This window comes from Orbicella franksi, chromosome 10 (assembly GCF_964199315.1).
Source record: "Orbicella franksi chromosome 10, jaOrbFran1.1, whole genome shotgun sequence".
In the NCBI taxonomy this organism is placed as follows: domain Eukaryota; kingdom Metazoa; phylum Cnidaria; class Anthozoa; order Scleractinia; family Merulinidae; genus Orbicella; species Orbicella franksi.
The window spans coordinates 25,543,951-25,565,790 of NC_138154.1; the positions used below are offsets into that span (position 1 = coordinate 25,543,951).

The 21,840-nt window shown below is 43.8% G+C and overlaps 1 pseudogene; it reads right to left on the bottom strand.

Annotated features, from left to right (window-relative positions):
- Positions 1 to 14,713: 14,713 nt before the first annotated feature.
- On the bottom strand, positions 14,714 to 18,376 carry LOC145499787 (beta-1,4-N-acetylgalactosaminyltransferase 3-like; annotated as a pseudogene).
- Between the last annotated feature and the right edge of the window lie 3,464 nt (positions 18,377 to 21,840).

Here is a 21,840-nt window from a genome sequence, read left to right on the forward strand (position 1 = left end):
GGATTTGAATGAAAGTTATATTGGGCAAGACTTCATGATCATGACATGGTACTGTTTGTTACTAAAATAAGGCTATACAGAGTAATTCCGTGATTCGAACTCTATATACTCCCACTCTATCCTGCTGAGTAACTCTGCCTTGTTGTGCTCAAGATTTGTATAAAAATTATTTTTCAACACTCCGACCTTGAACGTCCTTCCGAAAGTCCGAGAGTCATGTTTTCTAGCACGTTTAAAGATAACCGGCGTTAAATGTACTCTCTGACATCCATCACGTTTCTTCCTTGGTAGTTACAGCTAAACAGGATGTTTACGTTATTTTTGGGGTTTCATTTGCCAGTTCAGTATTCATCCTGGTTCAAAATTCATGAAGTCTTTACTTTTTGAAAAACACACTATGACGCCTATTCACTCGTCGTTTCGCTTCGGAATTGCCTGTTGTTGAGGTAACACAATAAACTGTCGACAAATTGCCTAGGTTTAATTGACGAAGTAAAAAGAAAACAAAAGTTCTGAAAAATGCAATTTAGGACTAAGACAGTGCTTTTCGACTACTCTCAGGGTTAGAAAAGCGACCAGCTCAGCATGTATATCATCAGCTTACTCACGTTTCAGAACAATTGGATGAAATATCAACACTGATGTTCTGTGATTGTTATTTGAATTCCGCTTTTCCTTTTATTTTGTTTCATTTTCCTATTGTGTGGTACTTAGTAACACCTCTCCGGGGCTTTTCTTGCGTTTTGCGCTAGAAAAAACCCCGGGCATTTTGCATGGGTACATTAATTTGTTCTCGCTTTAAATTTTTAGTTACATCACACTTCTCTTTGCAATACACCACTTTCGATATATTAAAATTCAGCATGGCAGCGAGGCTTGGAGGACACAAACAAAGGAAATTGAATGACTTGTTCATTCATTTGGCCTATTAGAGATGTTTCTTTGTTGTAGTGTACACATAGATACAAATTGCCATAACGTCGTCAAGATGTGCCCGGCTAAATTCTCCACACACATCCGTTTGAGCCTGAATTGAACTTCCCTTAGTGTTAAAGCTCAACTTCCCTTAGTGTTAAAGGATCGACAGATCACTGTTGGTCACAAACTCCTTTTTAAGGAAGTGTAAGTCAGACCATATATTTACATCATCGGCGACCCCTGTACACCCTATAAATATAAACACAACTGATACATCATCCTTGAAGTTGCGAAGGCATTTCATTTCGTGTTAAGCTACCGAAGAAGCGTGAACCTTAACATGGCTTCTGGAGAGTCCAATTTCTTGGTGTATTCAGTTTTACTACTGTGTTTGTTGGGGTTCGCAAGTACAGCAGCAGCAAGCGACAGTAAAGTTGGCTCTGTAGAAAAGAAGAAGGTATTCATTACTGGGCAGCGCATCGAAGTTATCATTTCGTCAACCAAAGAGGATACGAATGTTTCGCTGAAACAAATTTTACAAAAGCTGGAGTCGATGAACGCTGAAACTAAGAAACTGGTCAAAGACGTTCAAGCTTTGAAAAGACAAATCCACACATTGGACGACAAAGGTAATTTACTCGTTACTCGATATAGACAACAATGCATATTATGGATATTTGTAGTGATATAAATTTATAAAAAGTATGACGTGCTGGGGCGGCCCGGGTGGCGGGAGCGGGGACGGGGGGGGGGGGGGACTGACGTATAAAAATGGCGGGGATGCTCGTCGTACCTTTTAGGGGTCAAAAACGCTGTTTTGGTTTCTCCTAGGCTGTTTAGCCTCTAAAGGTCCACAGCGGGAGCTTTTGGGGTACCTTTTAGGGTATTGAGCCGAAAAAATATGACAGGAAATAATGTGTTGTGTAAGAATTGGTATCCCTTAGTGAAGAAAAATATTTCAAGCCACGACCACAAAACCGGATATATATATATACATGTTAGGGGTTCTTTTCAAAATTTCCGACGAGTAACCCCGTTCTTTTTATATGGGAGTACCTCCCCCCTCCAGTGCTGGCGGTTTTCTTCGCAGATTTTGCAGTGTCACTTGTTATAATTGTTCATGTCAACTATAACGCGACCTGAATTCAGTTTGCCTGGGCTCCTTTGTCACCCTTTTCACGCAATTGTTTCTACCCATGCCGTGATATATATTCAAAACTAACATCTGCCTCACACGAATGTCTGAATATAACCCGGGTACGTAGGTTAGGCAGGGATGGCTGGGATTATTAGTTCAAATGATAAAAATGACTAGTGTAAAAACAAGACTTCATAACACAAATAGTAAAATTTCAGACATTTAACCCTTAAGTGGTCAGGAGAACCCAGCCAAGGAAACTATAAAATAATTAACTTGTTTTATTTGGAGACGTGTTCTTGTTTTACAATGCGCTGCTTGTACATGTGTTGTTAACTGTCCTCTTTTATGTATTTCTTCATTCACTAATGGTGTAGTTGGAAATGCCTTGCTGTTTCCGCGTCGGGGAAAAAGCGACTACGTCATTATCCGTGGCAGCATGCCGAATCTCTCAGCTTTGACAGCTTGTTTGTGGATGAAAGCCGCTGATACGAATATAGGAACTCCCCTGGGCTACGCTGTGTCTGATCAGGATAACGAGTTTATCATCTACAACTACAAGTCATTTATGTTGTTCGTAGGAGGTAGCTACAGGTCAGTGAAAATGCCTATAAGGAATACCAGGTGGGAGGTCGAGACTGTCTATACATAGATATTTGTTTGGTGCTCCATAGTCCAGACTAAACTTCCAGGATAGTTCAGTGCTTTAAGGCAAAACTGTCGAAAACCTTAGAGGAATGGGTTTAGGGCCAAATTTTTCTAACGGGTTTTTCCTTGCCCATATTGCCTTGCTTGTTGCCTTGTTTTCTTCCAGGGAGACGTATGTTTCTGCCATTGACGGGAAGTGGCACCACATCTGCGCAACATGGGAAAACATGGCTGGATCTTGGAAGTTGTACAAAGATGGTGCTGTTGCGGATCAAGGTCAAGGATTGCAGAAAGGTAATATACATTGTGCGTATAGATTTAGCCAAGCCTTAAAGCGGAGCTCCTGGTTACAATATGTTCACCTATCTTGAGCTTGCCATGTAATCGAGAACCAGTACCTGGGCAGCGGTCTACTTTAAAAATACGGTCATGTAATACTTTTTCAGGGAATACCTTGTTTTGACAGGGGTCAATTGACCATAATATGGGTGTCCAATATCAAAGAAGTACGCTGTAAACTAAGATTGCATGTCTCCGTCTAGCCTGCCAGCATGCAGGCGCCCGGCGAGCGCGAACGAGGCGAGGGAGCCTGTAGGCATTCTACTGATGCCGCCTTTCCATAATACCATGATCTGATTGGTTAAATCGCTGATTGTTGACATGTTTGAGATAAATGTTCGACATATCTTCGTAAAATGCGGTTGAAATTGATTGCCCCGCAAGACTCCAACGGTTCTTGCCATCTGTGCATTTGCCATTGTCTTTTAATTTTCTCGACCTTTCCTTAGTTCACACGTGTTCCTGAAATACACTTTAATTGTGCTGTGTGAGGAGGAAGTTTAAGTAGATGAACCATTTGACTGTGCTATAGCAATTGTTTTTTAGAGGTCAAAGGCCTGCATGGCTTCTGCATGTCGCTCCTCAGATATTAACACCCCAGGCTCTGTAAATTACCATGTTCTTATACTTTGTTTAGGCTTATTTCTATTGCAAAATATGTTTCAAGCTCTCATGAATTGACTCTAGAAGGACAAAGTTTGAAATTTCCCATAAGCTTGCTTCCACTCTAAACTATGACGCCGGGCTCGGCTGTTTGATTAGAACAATATTTGCAAGTACTGATTTGTTACAGGCTAATCACCAAGCTAAGGGCAGATAGGCACGCCAAAAACAGTCTACAGGCTCCCCCGCCCTGCCTCGATCACTTCACTCTCTGAACTCTTCAGTTTCGCGCTCGTCGGCTCGTTTCGCTCGCCTAATTTTTTTTTTTAGTCTTCGCCGGGAGCCTGTTTGCAGGCTAGTCTCCGTCAGCTTATTAGCTGGAGTATGACCACCATGTTGCCCGACTTCTCCATATTTCGCCATCGTTGGGCGCAAACGCCCGTCATCCATACCACTAGTCATGTTGTTCCTGAAAAGAGAGTTGCATGGTTTCTATTTCTATGCGTACAAGTGGTTTTGTTCCTATAGTTATGGTGCTCCGCTTGGCGACCCCTTTAGGCCGCCAGAGTTCCGCTATGAGTATGGTGCTCCGCTTGCCGGCTCTTCGGGCCGCCGGAGATCTACTAAAAATTCAACTTAAGAGGAAAGAAAACCGTTAGGTATACCTTAATAACAATAGTAAGCGATAATTTGCTAGAATCAGCACTTTTCCCTATTTCAATGGTGAATTAATATTTCCTTTTTTAACTCAATGGAAATTCCTTTTTGTTTGGCACACGGGAATCACGCACTTGCAGGCCTACGCCGGGACCGTAAGTCGCCGTAACTTAAGGCGACTTTGGGCGATTTAAGGCGACTTTAGGCGACTTAAGCAAAATTGGAAGAAAAAACATTGCGACTTTAGGCGATGTAAGGCGATTTTAGACGACTTAAGGCGACTTACACGTAAGGCGACTTAAGGAGATTTTAGGCAACTTAAGGCGATTTTAGGCGACTTGAGGAGACTTTACTTCACTCAAGTGATATAAATTTAAACTTAGCAACAATCTCTCCATATATCTCTCGCAATAAACCAATATTGTACTAATACTGGTACATAATTAAGTCACCACAGTCTCAAATATCCAGGACCAGGTCGTTCAAAGCCTGATTAAACTAACCCAGGATTAGAGAGAATTTTGATTACTTTCATTTTTGTAACTTTTCGGTCCAGTTTTCTGTTTATGCTGTTTGTCTTTCAGTTTGAGTTTGATTCATCTTAAAACTACACAACCATAAGCAGTGAGAGATCTTTCTGCAAAAAAAATGTATATATATATATATAAACAATGGTATCCAGACTTCAATTCATCGTTTTATTGCGACAACGCTGTTTCGTATGGTCAGAGGGTGGGAGAGGGTGAGAGGGTGAGAGGGTGAGAGGCTGGAAGGCTGGGAGGCTGGGAGGGTAGGAGGGTGGGAGGGTGAGAGGCTGGGAGGCTGGGAGGGTGGGAGAGGGTGAGAGGGTGAGAGGGTGAGAGGGTGGGAGGCTGGGAGGCTGGGAGGGTGGGAGGGTGGGAGGGTGGGAGGGTGAGAGGGTGGGAGGGTGGGAGGGTGGGAGAGGGTGAGAGGGTGAGAGGGTGAGAGGGTGAGAGGGTGGGAGGGTGAGAGGGTGGGAGGGTGGGAGGGTGGGAGGGTGAGAGGGTGAGAGGGTGAGAGGGTGAGAGGGTGAGAGGGTGGGAGGGTGAGAGGGTGAGAGGGTGAGAGGGTGGGAGGGTGAGAGGGTGAGAGGGTGAGAGGGTGAGAGGGTGAGAGGGTGAGAGGGTGAGAGGGTGAGAGGGTGGGAGGGTGAGAGGGTGAGAGGGTGAGAGGGTGAGAGGGTGGGAGGGTGAGAGGGTGAGAGGGTGGGAGGGTGAGAGGGTGAGAGGGTGAGAGGGTGAGAGGGTGAGAGGGTGAGAGGGTGAGAGGGTGAGAGGGTGAGAGGGTGAGAGGGTGAGAGGGTGAGAGGGTGAGAGGGTGGGAGGGTGAGAGGGTGAGAGGGTGAGAGGGTGGGAGGGTGGGAGGGTGGGAGGGTGAGAGGGTGAGAGGGTGAGAGGGTGAGAGGGTGGGAGGGTGAGAGGGTGAGAGGGTGAGAAGGTGGGAGGGTGAGAGGGTGAGAGGGTGGGAGGTGAGAGGGTGAGAGGGTGAGAGGGTGAGAGGGTGAGAGGGTGAGAGGGTGAGAGGGTGAGAGGGTGAGAGGGTGAGAGGGTGAGAGGGTGAGAGGGTGGGAGGGTGAGAGGGTGAGAGGGTGAGAGGGTGAGAGGGTGAGAGGGTTGGGAGAGGGTGAGAGGGTGGGAGGGTGAGAGGGTGAGAGGGTGGAGGGTGAGAGGGTGGGAGGGTGAGAGGGTGAGAGGGTGGGAGGGTGAGAGGGTGAGAGGGTGAGAGGGTGAGAGGGTGAGAGGGTGAGAGGGTGAGAGGGTGGGAGGGTGAGAGGGTGAGAGGGTGAGAGGGTGGGAGGGTGAGAGGGTGGGAGGGTGAGAGGGTGGGAGGGTGGGAGGGTGAGAGGGTGAGAGGGTGAGAGGGTGAGAGGGTGAGAGGGTGAGAGGGTGAGAGGGGTGAGAGGGTGAGAGGGTGAGAGGGTGGGAGGGTGAGAGGGTGGAGAGGGTGAGAGGGTGGGAGGTTGGGAGGGTGAGAGGGTGAGAGGGTGAGAGGGTGAGAGGGTGGGAGGGTGAGAGGGTGGAGGGTGAGAGGGTGAGAGGGTGGGAGGGTGAGAGGGTGGGAGGGGTGAGAGGGTGAGAGGGTGGGAGGGTGAGAGGGTGAGAGGGTGAGAGGGTGAGAGGGTGAGAGGGTCAGAGGGTGGGAGGGTGAGAGGGTCAGAGGGTCAGAGGGTGGGAGGGTGAGAGGGTGAGAGGGTGAGAGGGTGGGAGGGTGGGAGGGTGAGAGGGTGAGAGGGTGAGAGGGTGAGAGGGTGAGAGGGTGAGAGGGTGAGAGGGTGGGAGGGTGAGAGGGTGAGAGGGTGAGAGGGTGGGAGGTTGGAGGGGAGAGGGCGAGAGGGGGAGAGGGCGAGAGGGCGAGAGGGCGAGAGGGCGGGAGGGCGAGAGGGCGAGAGGGCGAGAGGGCGGGAGGGCGAGAGGGCGGGAGGGCGAGAGGGCGAGAGGGCGAAGGGCGGGAGGGCGAGAGGGCGGGAGGGCGAGAGGGCGAGAGGGCGAGAGGGCGGGAGGGCGAGAGGGCGGGAGGGCGAGAGGGCGAGAGGGCGGGAGGGCGAGAGGGCGGGAGGGCGAGAGGGCGAGAGGGCGAGAGGGCGGGAGGGCGAGAGGGGGGCGAGAGGGCGGGAGGGCGAGAGGGCGGGAGGGCGAGAGGGCGAGAGGGCGAGAGGGCGGGAGGGCGAGAGGGCGGGAGGGCGAGAGGGCGAGGGCGAGAGGGCGGGAGGGCGGGAGGGCGAGAGGGCGGGAGGGCGAGAGGGCGAGAGGGCGAGAGGGCGGGAGGGCGAGAGGGCGGGAGGGCGAGAGGGCGAGAGGGCGAGAGGGCGGGAGGGCGAGAGGGCGGGAGGGCGAGAGGGCGAGAGGGCGAGGGAGGCAGCGAGAGGGCGAGAGGGCGAGAGGCGAGAGGGCAGAGGGCGAGAGGGCGAGAGGGCGGGAGGGCGAGAGGGCGGGAGGGCGAGAGGACGAGAGGGCGAGAGGGCGGGAGGGCGAGAGGGCGGGAGGGCGAGAGGGCGAGAGGGCGAGAGGGCGGGAGGGCGAGAGGGCGGGAGGGCGAGAGGGCGAGAGGGCGAGAGGGCGGGAGGGCGGGAGGGCGAGAGGGCGGGAGGGCGAGAGGGCGAGAGGGCGAGAGGGCGGGAGGGCGAGAGGGCGAGAGGGCGAGAGGGCGGGAGGGCGGGAGGGCGGGAGGGCGAGAGGGCGAGAGGGCGAGAGGGCGGGAGGGCGGGAGGGCGAGAGGGCGAGAGGGCGAGAGGGCGGGAGGGCGGGAGGGCGAGAGGGCGAGAGGGCGAGAGGGCGAGAGGGCGAGAGGGCGAGAGGGCGAGAGGGCGAGAGGGCGAGAGGGCGAGAGGGCGGGAGGGCGGGAGGGCGAGAGGGCGAGAGGGCGAGAGGGCGGGAGGGCGGGAGGGCGAGAGGGCGAGAGGGCGAGAGGGCGAGAGGGCGAGAGGGCGAGAGGGCGGGAGGGCGAGAGGGCGAGAGGGCGAGAGGGCGAGAGGGCGAGAGGGCGGGAGGGCGAGAGGGCGAGAGGGCGAGAGGGCGAGAGGGCGAGAGGGCGGGAGGGCGAGAGGGCGAGAGGGCGAGAGGGCGAGAGGGCGAGAGGGCGGGAGGGCGAGAGGGCGAGAGGGCGAGAGGGCGAGAGGGCGAGAGGGCGGGAGGGCGAGAGGGCGAGAGGGCGAGAGGGCGAGAGGGCGAGAGGGCGAGAGGGCGGGAGGGCGAGAGGGCGAGAGGGCGAGAGGGCGAGAGGGCGAGAGGGCGAGAGGGCGAGAGGGCGGGAGGGCGAGAGGGCGAGAGGGCGAGAGGGCGGGAGGGCGAGAGGGCGAGAGGGCGAGAGGGCGAGAGGGCGAGAGGGCGAGAGGGCGAGAGGGCGAGAGGGCGAGAGGGCGAAAAGGTGAGAATGCGAGAATGTACGAATGCGAGAATGTACGAATGCAAGAGTGCAAGAATGTAAGAATGCGAGAATGTGAGAATGTGAGAATGTGAGAATGTGAGAATGTGAGAATGTGAGAATGTGAGAATGTGAGAATGTGGGAATGTGAGAATGTGAGAATGTGAGAATGTGAGAATGTGAGAATGTAGAATGTAGAATGTAAGAATGTAAGAATGTAAGAATGTAAGAATGTAACAATGTAACAATGTAACAATGTAACAATGTAAGAATGTAAGAATGTAAGAATGTAAGAATGTAAGAATATTAGAATATAAGAATAAATACCAGCAAGATAGCATGAATATTAGTGAAGATATCGCAATACTAAAACCAAGCAAAACTAATAAATATATATTCAGAGTGGCAAAATTTTTAAATTTAAGATTTCTTGATTTAATTTGAAATGTTTGTATATTTTCCGTAAATTATTCAAACAAAAGGGAAATTACATACATACATACTTTATTGACTTTCCCTTTAGAGGCTTTTCAAAGACAATACAATAATAATTTAAAACTACTTAAAAACTCTAAGATTCATTAAGATTAATTAACTAGAATTAGGAATCTATAAAATCCTTAATAAGTTTACGTTTAAGATAAAACTTAAAAGCAGATACTTTCTCGAGAGTTTTTAGAGAGCTATCCATGAAGTTCCAGATACTGACTGTTCTGTAGTAGAACGTTCTCTGACCACTGGCAGACTTAAAAAGAGGAATGTTCAGCATTGAATGAAGTCAAGTTAATTCAATTAAACTTAATTTAGCTTATTTACATGCATTTATTTTACAATGCTTCCCGAATTATAAAAATGGTTATCTTGGTAGACTTATCTGCCATATTTTTGGCATCTCCACTGTCAATTTTAGCATGGGAGTTTAGCAAATGGCGTGGCTTTTCAAAGTTGCTCAGTCCCTTTCAGGGACCCAACCAATTTGTTGCTCTCCTGCCTCAGTCGGACAAAATGTTCCAATACCATAACGAGTACCGCATGCTAAGTTCTTTTGTATAAAAGAAAAATTCCTGTCAAATTTCACCAACTACTTGTCAGGCTCCCGAAAACTTTGATGACCCTGGCAGTTTATAAAGTGAATCGAATCTGTTTAGAAGGTTTTTACCAGGGTTGATCAGACCACCAGGAAATACACCTTCTAAGCTTTCACTAGTTTCCACCTGACACATTGCAAATGCCCCGAATGACATTTTCACAACGAAACACTAGAAACTGATACATCGATACCAGCCACACTGGTCTCCCCCATTTTGATTCTCCCAGCAACCCTTGCGCCGCTAACTGGCTTTCATGCTTCAAAGAGACGAGACATCGGCCTGTGCCACGAAAATTCGAGTTCTCTTGCCAAGTGTTCCCGAATGTAGATTTATTTCAGATCACCTGATAGTAAATAACTGTATTCAAATTTCGGAGAGTATTAGTTTGGCAATTTGTTTTCTTTCTTGTTTTTTGTAAACGCCTGTCGGAGTAATCATACTCACGTGGGCGCGAGTTACTCGCGTGAGCTCGCGTACACTTTAGTCACGGAGCCAAACTAAGTCACTCGTTCCAAGCATTCGCCTGGCGGCTATGTTTACTGAGAGTTGATTACAGAGAATTTTCTGTACCTTAGCTTTCGATGGTAACAGTAGCGCAGTCCACGTAAAGTGTATAAGATGATGTGAATACCTGGTTTCATCAAATGTACGAAAAGGATAGATAAACATTATGCTGCAAGTTGGTTCGTCCAGTTACGAATTCAAACGTTTACAGTTGGTCAAATGTGGAAGTAAAATGCAAATAATGATTTTTGCTGGAGAAATGACCCACTTTTCTCACTCTTTTTACACTGGGTAAGTAAAGTGTTTAAAGTGTAGGCTCAGTTCGGTTCAATTGACTTTGGATGACCATATCTTACTGCTCAGTGTAAAGGTGACTCGCAAGTATTGAGTCCTAACCCAGAAATATCTTTCTGTTTTTTTTTTTCTTTTCATCTTACTGATCTGGAACACCTTTCACTGTTGTTGTTTGTTAATTAAACACTGATGTGAAGTATATATGAAATAATTCATATTTGAGCTGCAGTTGTAGATGAGTGAAGAATGATCATCGCAGTAAATTTCCAATTTAAGCAATTGGAAAGAAGAAGCCTGAAAAAATCAGGGCTTCAACGGGATTCGAACCCGTGACCTCCGCGATACCGTTGCGATGCTCTTCCAAGTGAGCTATGAAGCCACACATTGGGAGCGAGGTCAATTAATTGAGTTTACTGTCCCTTTATCTTTATTAGCTTCTCAGTGATTTTCTTTGCTTTGACGTATTCCGAATAAAACATATAAGCCAAACTCTTGTATGCAAACAAAAATAAAGGTGTGGCCGACTAGGGCCCTTTAAGGGAAGTTTTAGATGGCTCCAATGCATTGGGAACGAGTGTTAAAAAAATTAAAAGCACACCTATTGAGGTTACATCTGCTGCATCCTGCCCCCCCCCCCCCCCCCCACCCCTCCTGCTCCGTAACCAGTACCCATTTTTACATCTGGGCGAAGAGAGGCACTATGAGAGTACGAACACAATGTAATGATCCCCAGTAGGGGTCCATTGTACCAACCATTGGGTCATCGTGCCTCCTCCTCCATAGGGTTAAAGTAGAGTTTACCCTAACATGACAGTTACAAGTCTGATAACCTTCTACAGGGACAATTTGAGTGTGTTGAAACCTTTTTAACATTGCGTAACCGATAGCAACTTAAGGCGACTTAAGGCGACTTTAGGCGGCTTTAGGTGACTTTAGGCGACTTAAGTTCCCAGAGCAGGCCTTACTTGCGCTAATTAAGATCAAATTGTTTTTCTTCATCAAAAGATTTAGACAAAGCTTAGCTCATTGATTGTTCAGATAGCGAAAAATGAATAACAATTTCACCTATCTATCTTGTCCAGGAGGTCTGTAGCAGATATAAAATGACTAGGATCTTGTCGAGATACCAGAATCCTTCATTGAGTAGTGGCTAGAGTTTACATCTACTCCTTATTTAAGAACAGAGAAGTTAGGCATGACGCTTACGGCAAACGACAAACGCAGAAATGAAACTTTTGCCGTCTTTCTTCAACTCTTTTTATAGTAAAGTGGAAATATTTGTATTTGCGGACAGGTAGGAGACATAGTTTTTGTGTGATTTATTTAAGGACTAGAGGAAAGGAGCGTAAAACCAGCGGCTTCTTTGTCGTTTTCCATTTTCCTTAAACGTCAATGCTTAAACGGAATCCCTGCAGAAAAAAAAAAAATTATTCCAGATCATAAGCTGGTGTTTGGTGTTAAAATTAAAATGTTTAGGCGATTTGAAGTCGATAATTCTTTGTCTGTTTTGAATGCTGTGTGTAACATTTTAGTTATTTTACGATTTCAAATTTCCTGCGCGCCACCATGTCTATTTTTGCAAATTTTATCGGGAACTTATGACATCAATGCCCGATTAAAATTCAACAATTCGCGAATAATCGTTCAATGTTTTTTTTCCCCCTAGGTTACGTGATCCGTGGTGCTGGATCTCTAGTGTTGGGACAAGAGCAAGACTCAGAAGCAGGAAGATTCAATGCGCTTCAGAGTTTTGTTGGCGAAATGACGGGTGTCAATATATGGAATCGAGTCATAGATCACCACGAGATTGTTAGGATGTCGAAATCGTGCCGGGCAGGGGAGGGAAACGTGTACAAGTGGTCCGATTTTAAGCCTCACATAATAGGTGGAGTTCAGTTGGTTTCTCTTTCGTGTGCAATTTTAAAAAAAAAAGTTTCTTTTTTTATGGAGAAAAAAAGCGACTCGACCGTAAGGAAGTATTATTATTTTTTTTTGCTTACTCCGATTTTGGTAACCATTTTTTGGCGTCAATATTTTTATTTTGCAAAATGTTCCTCAGCAAAGAGCTTACAGAAGTAGTTATAATGATACTATAGCTATAGGGAAAAACTGAAAAAAATCACATTGAAAAGGAGATATATGAGCATCAAATAAAGTCAAATAAAACAATTAACAAATGGTAAACGCCATAGCATGCACTATTGAGTTATGGATGCACGCGGGAGGTTGCTAAGCACTCAAGAAGCGTAAGAGTCGCACGAGGCGATAGCCTCGTGCGACTCTAGCTTCTTGAGTGCTTAGCAAACCTCCCAAGTGCATCCATAACTCAATAGTGCACGCTATGGCGTTTACCATTTGTTTTATAACATAACATTAAGACATTGGAACAACAGAAGTCCTTTTATTGAGCTACATCACAAAAAAATGTTCGTGTAGTCTTACATGACAAGAGAAAACAAGCGCGCGAAAATTCATTCATGACAACCGACCGCACACCAGTAACTCGATAAAGTTTCATCTTCAGACAACTGTGAAGACAGTTTCGCATTTCTGACAGAAGAAGGTCGGCCATTACTTTGGAAACAATGTCTGTCAAAAGATTTGCTTTGTAAACATTAACACACACGTCAGCAGCATACACCCATGGGCAAATAGTAGACGCTAAATTAACCAATCAGAGCGCGCGCTTTGCTTTAGTTATGTTATAAATAAAAACCATCAGTGTCCGCAAAAAATATAAAACATCCCAATACCAAATAGAGCTGTTTTCAATTGGGTGTCATAAAACCAAAAGCAAACCAATTACTTACCAATTAGACTACTCAACCAATCTCAAACCCAAGTAAAACCAAAACCAAAACCAAAGCCAACTTAACCGTTTTATCAGTATTTTAGTTATAATCTTATTAGTCTTCTTTTTTGAATTGAATTTGGGAAGTAATCAGGCAATGACCCTGGTTTTGGTTTTGATTTGGTTTTACTCTATTTTAAGATTGATTGACGGTAGCCCAATTGGTAAGTGACTGGTTTAATTGGTTTTGGTTCTACGACACTCAATCGAAAACCACTCGATCTAACCTGTTTTACTCACCGTAGCCAAATTCGGAATTAGCCAATCAGGAGCCAGGCCCACCGATACCGTACGTCCTGATATCTTACGATATCAAGTCACTGATCTGATATGGCCCAATAAATGCGTATGGTGACGAAAATACCCAATTGTACCTTTTGATACTGACATCTGTTGCAGTATGTAAGGCTCGTTTTGTCTCACCATGAGCATTTTGTGTCGCTTGCGTCTCAGCACAATATAAACAATAGCTTGTCTAGAGTCCCTTAATATGAGCGCTGCCGACGAAAAGGCACTACCTCAACATACCGTACGGTTCGTTAATTTTATAGACAGAGCGATATAAACTCAGCAGAAAGATGTGCCAAACGGTGGGTGTTTCTACCTCTACCTTCTTTTAATCTTTGATAAATAATGGTAATAGACTGATCAATGGAGTCCCATTAGGTCTGTTTTGGTCTGTTATCATATGAGTGATAAACAAAATCGGACGACCGCGAAGCGGGCCGGGAATTCCGTTTAATCACGAATATTAGTATAATTTCAGACCGAATAGGCCACGTTCGGTATATCAATATTCTAGCATGGCTCCGAGGCCTTCAGGTCAAAATTGTAAATTTTTAAAGTTTCTTTCGTCTTTCAATTCCCAAAAGAGACTTGGATACAAAGAAAACAACACCAAATATAGAAGTTTGTCCTGAAAGCCTCGGAGCCATGTTAGAATATTGATACATCGAACGTGGCCTATTGCATTGGACCAATTAATAATAATAATAACTATAACAAAATTTGAGAAAAAAAAAGACGAAAAGTCTAACTTTCTAGTGAATAAAGTAGGTGTAGAAGTCCATGAGGGAAGAATTCGTTCTGTCTCACAACAGCAAACACATGTGACATGTACAGAGTTATGTCCGTGCAAAGGTGTGACATGAACATTGTCCAGTAATAAAGACATAACGCATGCAATGTGCGATACATACTCAAATAGTGCCTCTTGATGAACAGTTATGAATTTTGTTGTAATTTATTAATTAAGGGAGATTTACCGCATAAATGCATTAAAATCCAAACAGTAAATAATGTTTCTTGGTTACGTACTATAACAGTTATCCACCTGTGGCATATAATTCAATTGCCTAATTTGTTTAACAACTTAATTACAATACAAGATATGCAGCTGCACAAACGGACTTTCACTTAACACTCACGAGGACAAATATGGGAAAACAGACGATTTCTTTAATGGAAATAGATTTTTGAAAAGAACTTCCAGCCCCGGATGTCAAAGACTGAATTTAGTATATTTTCTTTTTAAAACATTATTTACTGTCAGACCAATACCCAATTTTTTAAATTCTTGTTCTCCCTTAATCTAAACTGTAAACCTTAAATTCTTCCTTCATCTCTCTTGTCCTACAATTAGACATAACAAGGCTGGAGGCTAACTGGAAAACCGAGCGGTTCATTTATCCTCCAGTCTCAATAAAACTGACAAGACTACAACGGTGATCTCCTTTGAAATATACATTATAATTATATAATAGATGTTATAAATAAGATAATGTTTGTGTTTGTATTGAGGGAAAAATAAAAACCTTATTGCAGTCTCACAATTGATTGTTTTTATCTTTTTCTTTTTTTGAAGCGTAGTGAATCGAGCATGTAAAATAAATACACTGACTTCAAAGCTGGTTTAAACCGACTGAAAAACATTATTTCGCAGCACCTAATTCCAAGACATTTGTTTAGAGTGATAGTGATGATAAAGGCCTGGGTGCTTGATTCTTTCAACTTCCAACGTTGCATTGAGAAAACGGTCCAGTAGATCCCAGTCCTCCCCTCCCCACTGATATTTGTAGTCCATAGTGTTCATCCCTTTTTAAAAATAGAATACACATCGTAAAATGTAACTGTAGGATGAAGTGAGCAAAGTCATACTCCAAGCCCGCCGCGTTGTTCGAAAGGTGGATAACATTATCTTCTGGACAAATCACTATACAGTGAATAGCTTGTTTTGTTTTGTTAACACTTATCCACTGGATAGCGATTTATCCGATTGATAGCGTTATCCACCTTTCGAACAACTGGAGCCAGGACCATAGACTGAGAAGAAAGGGGAAATTGATAGGACCTCCCCCAACCTCGTTCTCAGGGATTTTCCCAGGATGGAAAGAGTTCCTCCCCACCCCCACCCCTTCGGTCTTCGATCTCCGATATTTCGAATTCCACATTTTCTTTCGAACTCAAAATCATTTCTTTTGGATTTGCCTTTAAGTCATTAACTATCGGCTATTTCGACCTCCCGCTAATTCGAACTATTTTTCGTTTAATTTCCCTGCGACTTCGAAATAGCGCGGTTCGACTGTATGTTATCAGGAGAAGCGTCAGTGGTGTGGGGAATGGATCCAACCCTTCCTCTTTCCTTGTACCACTTTGTCAAGGGTTGAAATTGTCTTCGATAAGAATAAAAGAAAAACTATCATTGGGAGAAACTCATGTACGGGCGATCGTTCTTTTGGACCATCCTTTCTTGCCATCATTTCTTTGCCTGTTGCTATTCCTTTCTTTCAAGGCCAATAAGGCTCCTGTAGTGTTAAATAGTCACCAATTAGGTGATATAGTTGAGCGTTTAAGAAACTAGTTATTTCTCTTACCTCCGAACCTTATCCAGTCTGATTTATAAACACTAAGAAGACCATAACCAGCGGTTTCCCAGTAGCCTTGATGATCGACGTATGTGCTGACACAATTCAGGTGTCCGACAATAGGGATGTACACAAGTCGGCCTTCGATTATGCTCTGAAAAAAAACAAGGAATACGCAGTGAAAAGTATGTTTCTAATCCTCCTAAATCACAGAATATAAGAGTATTCATTGACTCAGATAGTTTTTTAAATGACCACTAATATTTTGTTATATAAATCAATTACCAGCTCACCTTCCTTACACTGTGCATAATGTCAACAGGCACATCGATATGAAGATCAAATAGAAACAAAATATCATGCTCACTTGGAACACGCTCAACATCCTTGTTCAACGCTAACGTCTTATAAAATTTGCCTTGCAGCGTAATAATAGTGTGTCGAGTGCGAAGAAGAGAAGTGCCAAACGCCTTCTCTAGGTTGATATCTTGGCTTTCAAAGTCAACAACAATGACGTGGAAATTCTTATCACCAGTCAATATGCTGGCAACTCTGAGCTCATTGATAAAATGATAAACCCATATTGCTTGATCTTTGACAGGGAGAATGAAGTACACTGTGGCGTTGAAGTTCCAGTCCATGCTTTAGGGAAACGCAAGCCATGGCTAAGCTTTTTGTCAAGGACGTGCTCTGACAGGCGAAATGATTGACTGCTGCCATTTAAACCGAGTTCCAGATCCACTGAGTAACGATCACCATAAACTGGGTCTGCCTTCTGCAAAATGTTGTGGATCCTCCTTACAAAGTACTTCCTATATGGGAGGTGAAACACATCCCAATTGTCAGCATAAGCAAAATCAAGACAATGTACAGACCGTCATCCTGAAATTGCCAGTGTGTCAGTTCGCCTAGGGTGCAGTCGCTTATTTGATCATTCCCTCAGTCGGTCGGTCAGTTGGTCCGTCCGTCCGACGGTCAATCCGATTGTCAATTAGTTGGTTAGTCAGTCAGTCAGTCAGTCAGTAGGTCAGTCACTCGCAGGTCAATCACTAAGTAGGTCAGTCAATCAATGAGTCAGTCGATCAGTGAGTCATTCATTAAGACAGTCAGTCTGTCAGTCTTTGAGACAGATAGTCAGACACTCAGTCAGTCAGTCAGTCCAGTATTCAGGCAATCAGTCTGTCAGTCCGTTAGTCTGTCAGTCTGTCAGTCCGTCAGTCTGTCAGTCTGTCAGTCCGTCAGTCTGTCAGTCTGTCAGTCCGTCAGTCTGTCAGTCTGTCCGTCTGTCAGTCTGTCAGTCTGTCAGTCCGTCAGTCCGTCAGTTTGTCAACAAGCCATAAATTAGAATTCTGTATGGTGTAACTTACTTGGAGGTTTAAGTCTCAGCGAAGTAGTTATCTTGTTGACAACCGCTTGGATTATATCCCAGCCTGCAACTCGGTTAGGAAAATTGTGATAGTCTCAGGCTACTAGTAAGCCCATGGCAGTTTTGTCCTCTGGATAAACCAAGGATGCAGAAACATGACTGACTCCTTGGTATCGATAAACTGTACGACTTAACACAAAACTACTTTGGTAATCATATGAGGGAAGGTAACTATCTTTGGGAATCAAAGGGAGGGAATAAAATTTTAAGTAATCCTCGCTTATTCTTTTAGATTTCAGCTCCAGTTCTACGCGATAACCATCCGACAGCACGCTATACAAAACATCTTTGTTCTTCGTTGTAACCACGTTTTCGTCAGAATATGGTGATAAGTGCTGCGAACTGATCAGTTTGAAGTCCTTGTGTTGCAAACTCTTCCAAAAAACTTGAACAAAGCCATCCCAGGTGCCTTGTTTATGAAGAACTTCGATGTAATATTTACTGCCTTTGCGAAGCTTTATATCTTTCGAGATTTGGTCAGGATATTTATGCAACTGATTTAGCTTGGCCCACGCGGCTACACCTTCTGGCAATCAACTGTTTTTGGTTTGGATCTTCACTTGAACTAAGCCATAACTCTGACGAATCATCGGAGACTATTGCAAAACGGTATGGCATGGTGATCGGTGGGTTAACGAAACCAAAAATAAGCTGACCATAATCTATTCCGTGATCTTCAATCTGGAACTTGGTAATAAGGCTCCTGAAGTTTTCATCGGGGTAACGAGGAAAAAATAAAGATTTCCGTAAGTTCGAGATGTCTGCTCCACACAACCCTCGCCAGATGTAAACATCCAGTGCGCTAAAAGTTGGTTTTGTATGGGAAGTGGCATTCGCTGTGTGGTCTGCAATCGTTAAGTTGTAGTTTACCACTTCCATCTTATAGATCATTTGCCGGCATCTGTTTCTGAGGAAGGTTCAACACATAGTGCCAAATAAAACAGGCTAACAGGACCGTGATCAAGAGAAGAAACTTTCCAAGTCTTTGAAGCTTGCGCGGTCGAAGAAGTGTTTGAATAGCCGCCATAAGTTTGCCAGAAGTGCTTTAGTCAAATGGCAGCTTACAGGACTGATTTGGATTGTGAAGTTTCCTGATTTTTGAGTGCGTCTACAAGTGAAACACAAGAGAACTTGGGACCTTGATAACGACCTAAAAAGATAAAATAGGCATTAATCAGCAACAAACTTGCATTCAAAAGTTTTTTGAGAGAGGCCGGTTTCAGTCATAACAGCCAAGAAAATCCCCTTAAAAATTAGATTACAAACCTCTTTAAACCTACATAGCGATCGATTTTAAAGTTCCTAAAGGAGCTCAGTCACGGTGCTTTGTCTCGTTTTTGGCCACGTACAAAATCTCCTTTAAATGGAAGGAAACCTGAAAATAATAGTTTACTAAGACAGAAAAACATCAAAGAGATAATAATAAACCATAAAGGAACAAGGATGGTCAAGGATGGCGAAGATTGACTCCGATTGCAAACGACGAATTTGAAAAATTTAGGCTAAACTTTTCAAAATGTGCAAACCATGACTGAGCTCCTTTAAACTTCTGACGTCTATATATAAAACACCTGAGCGAGGTCAGCGACGGAATTCATTTAGAAGTATTCAGGTGAAGACTTCCTGTCCTGGCTTTTAAATTAGTAAAGGAAATGTTCTTTTGATTTCTGACAACACTGATATGCGTGACCAATGACTAAATCAGTGTGTTCCTTGGAAGCACTGCACGTGATCAACTGTTGCAGAATGTCTCATCCTTCCTTTGTCGAGTTGAAACGGCGTAAACGTTCAGGGCTGGGTTGTTCAAAAGCCGGATAAAGCTAGCCCTGGAATAAAGAATTAATTTTTCTTGTATAAAAATGTCTTTCACTGCTTATGTTTTGTGTAGTCTGAGATTATTCCAACTCAAAACTGGAAGACAAACAATATAAACAGGAAACCTCACCGAAAAGTTGCAAAACAAAATTAGAATTCTTACTAATCCTGGGTTAGTTTACTCGGGCTTTGAGCAACCCGGCCTAGAAGAGTAAGCGGAGTTCAATTTTTTTATTCTTTGAAATTTGTCTAATTGTAGATTAAGAAAAACGGTACTGGTCATTCAAGTGCTAAATTGTGATTAAGGTGGAAATGATTAAAAAACTCTTCGTCAAGAAGTTAGAAACTTGGATTGTTTACAGATGCCCCAGATGACTTCAAATTCAGAAGATGCGCTGTATTAGATCTTTTTTTTTTAAATAACGTTAATATTCCGATAATGTCCCGGCCGGTGAGTACAATGAGAGTTTCAGAAACTCGCACGAGCACTTTTGCCCCTGTGTCTCTTTTGTAGCTAGATGGGTACCTCAGTAAGAAAAATCAGACAAAGCACTTAAAAAAGAATGTAGAACGTAACATGGATAGTAGCTCTCCTACGTGACCACTTCAGAAATTCGATTAAGTGGCTCCCCACGATGTACAATAAGGAAAATTGCTATATACACCTTGACAAGTTTCTTTGAGACGTCCAGTGAATTAAATCTTACAATCTCCATCAGTGATTGGATTGAGAAGGAAAAGGTCATACCTCTTTGCAAATCTCGACCTGCTGCCACGAATACGCCATTTTAAAGCAGCTGCCATGATCCAGTGACACTCTCCCACGTGGCGCAGATATGATGCCAGGTCCCATCCGTAGCAGATATGGTGGACCTCCTAAAATTAGTTGTATCCTTGAATAATTTTTACACACAAACTTCTAGACTCTCAATTCAAGTGAATTCATTTTCTAGAATCGGAACAGAAATTTGGAATGAAATGCCTATATATTTAAGAAAGCTTCCAAAAAATGTCTTTAAGAGAAAAATAAAACAAATACTTTTTGAAATTCTAGCTTCAGAAGACTGTTATATTGATCTTACAGAAATCGTTCAAAAAGTAAAGCTGAATTTATTTTCCTCCTAGTATGTATTCATTAATACTCAATAATTTCGCTTTAGTGTATCTGTAGTCTCTCGTCGTAACTGTTGTTCATTATTATTTGTAATATCGTTAGTTTATTAGTTGTCTTTAGTCATTGTTGTCAATTCTAGTCTCTTTAGTTCTCTTGTTACCTTCAGTTGTATTTAGTTGTACCTAGTTGTATATTAATAGCTCGTCCAAACATGACCCGCCTAGATTAGCTCAGCTATCCGCGGGCATGTCATAATTGTAATTTTAATTTGATAACAAATAAAATGTATGTATGTATTGTTAAAACTGATGTATTATATAATTATTAATCTCTAGGAAGAAAACTGTCTATTTGTATATGCATAATAAAGTAAGAGCCCTTTGACACAACGTCAGGTCGGCCATATTGGTGTTACCAAATGTTAGATTTTCTTCCTACGGGAGACGACTTTTTTTATGCAAACATTTTCTGTTGTTTGAGAACGCTACCGTAGCTTCCTTAAGAACGCACTATATACGAAAAATGTCTTTCGATCAATGATCTGTCTTTCGCTTATGTACCAGTATTCAATTCAGTTTTTTTTTTTCGACTGTATCTAATTCACTATTTTTCCATTATAGTTCACTCAAGCTGTTTACCTTTCTTACTGTTCGTAGCTGTTGGAAAATAAACCCTCTGGAATAGATTAGTGAGTCATCCCGGTGGCAGATACCTTCGACTCTACATTTGACCAGTTGACATGGCCCGTGGTTTATCTTGAAGTTGTAAGAGATGCAGCGTGGCTCATCGAAACAGAGCTGAGCACAGTTCAGCCAGTCGTCGGTGTCAACAGTTTGAAAAACATGGCTGACCAACAAATGATCTTTAAGAACCAAGACGTCTTTGGCAAGCACTCGATTTATCAAAGACAAAATTATGTAGCGAAGGAACCGGAGTGTACATTTAAAATAAGCCATGTTTGAATAAAAATAATCGGAATAACGACTAACGTTACAGTGAACTGTGCAAAAAAAGTCGGTAATATTTAAAGCAGAATCTTTGAAAAAGATGCTACGACTTTCGAGTTTAGAGAGCTAATTTGACTCTTGAAGTTATTATTTATTTATTTTTTTTGCATTTTATTTTTATCAAACCTTTCTCATTATATTAGCTTGTATATTAAGCATGACGTAACCATGCACACTTTGCCTCTATTTGAATGTAAACATTCCCGGTAAACAATGCTCTTACAACTGGAAACTGCCCATTTGCCGTTTTACTGGCGTCAACATGTCGTGTTCAAAAAGGAAAAAATAAAGTTTCAGTATCTTTTTTAATAAACTAAGGCAAAAGTTTGTAACCCAACGAACATCAGCTCGATTCTCTAGTTAAAATCTTGGTACATAGTGAATTTCAAGAATTCGAAGAAAACGATTGCGAAACGGGAAGCTGAATAATTAAACCACCTTGCACTAAAACTTTGAACTCACTCTGACATGATGAAAGTGAACAAAAACTGAATATTATTTTTACTGACTTTTTATTTTTAATTAGTAACAGCCGCACGCCTTATTTTTCAAATGTCTTGCTCTAGAACTGTTACATTGTACTTCAAGTCGCTTGCTATTTTGAATTCAATCCGTTTCGGCGGAAAAGAGGATGGACTAGCTATATATTCTTCAGTTATTATGTCGCCGCTACGTGTCACATTACAGGA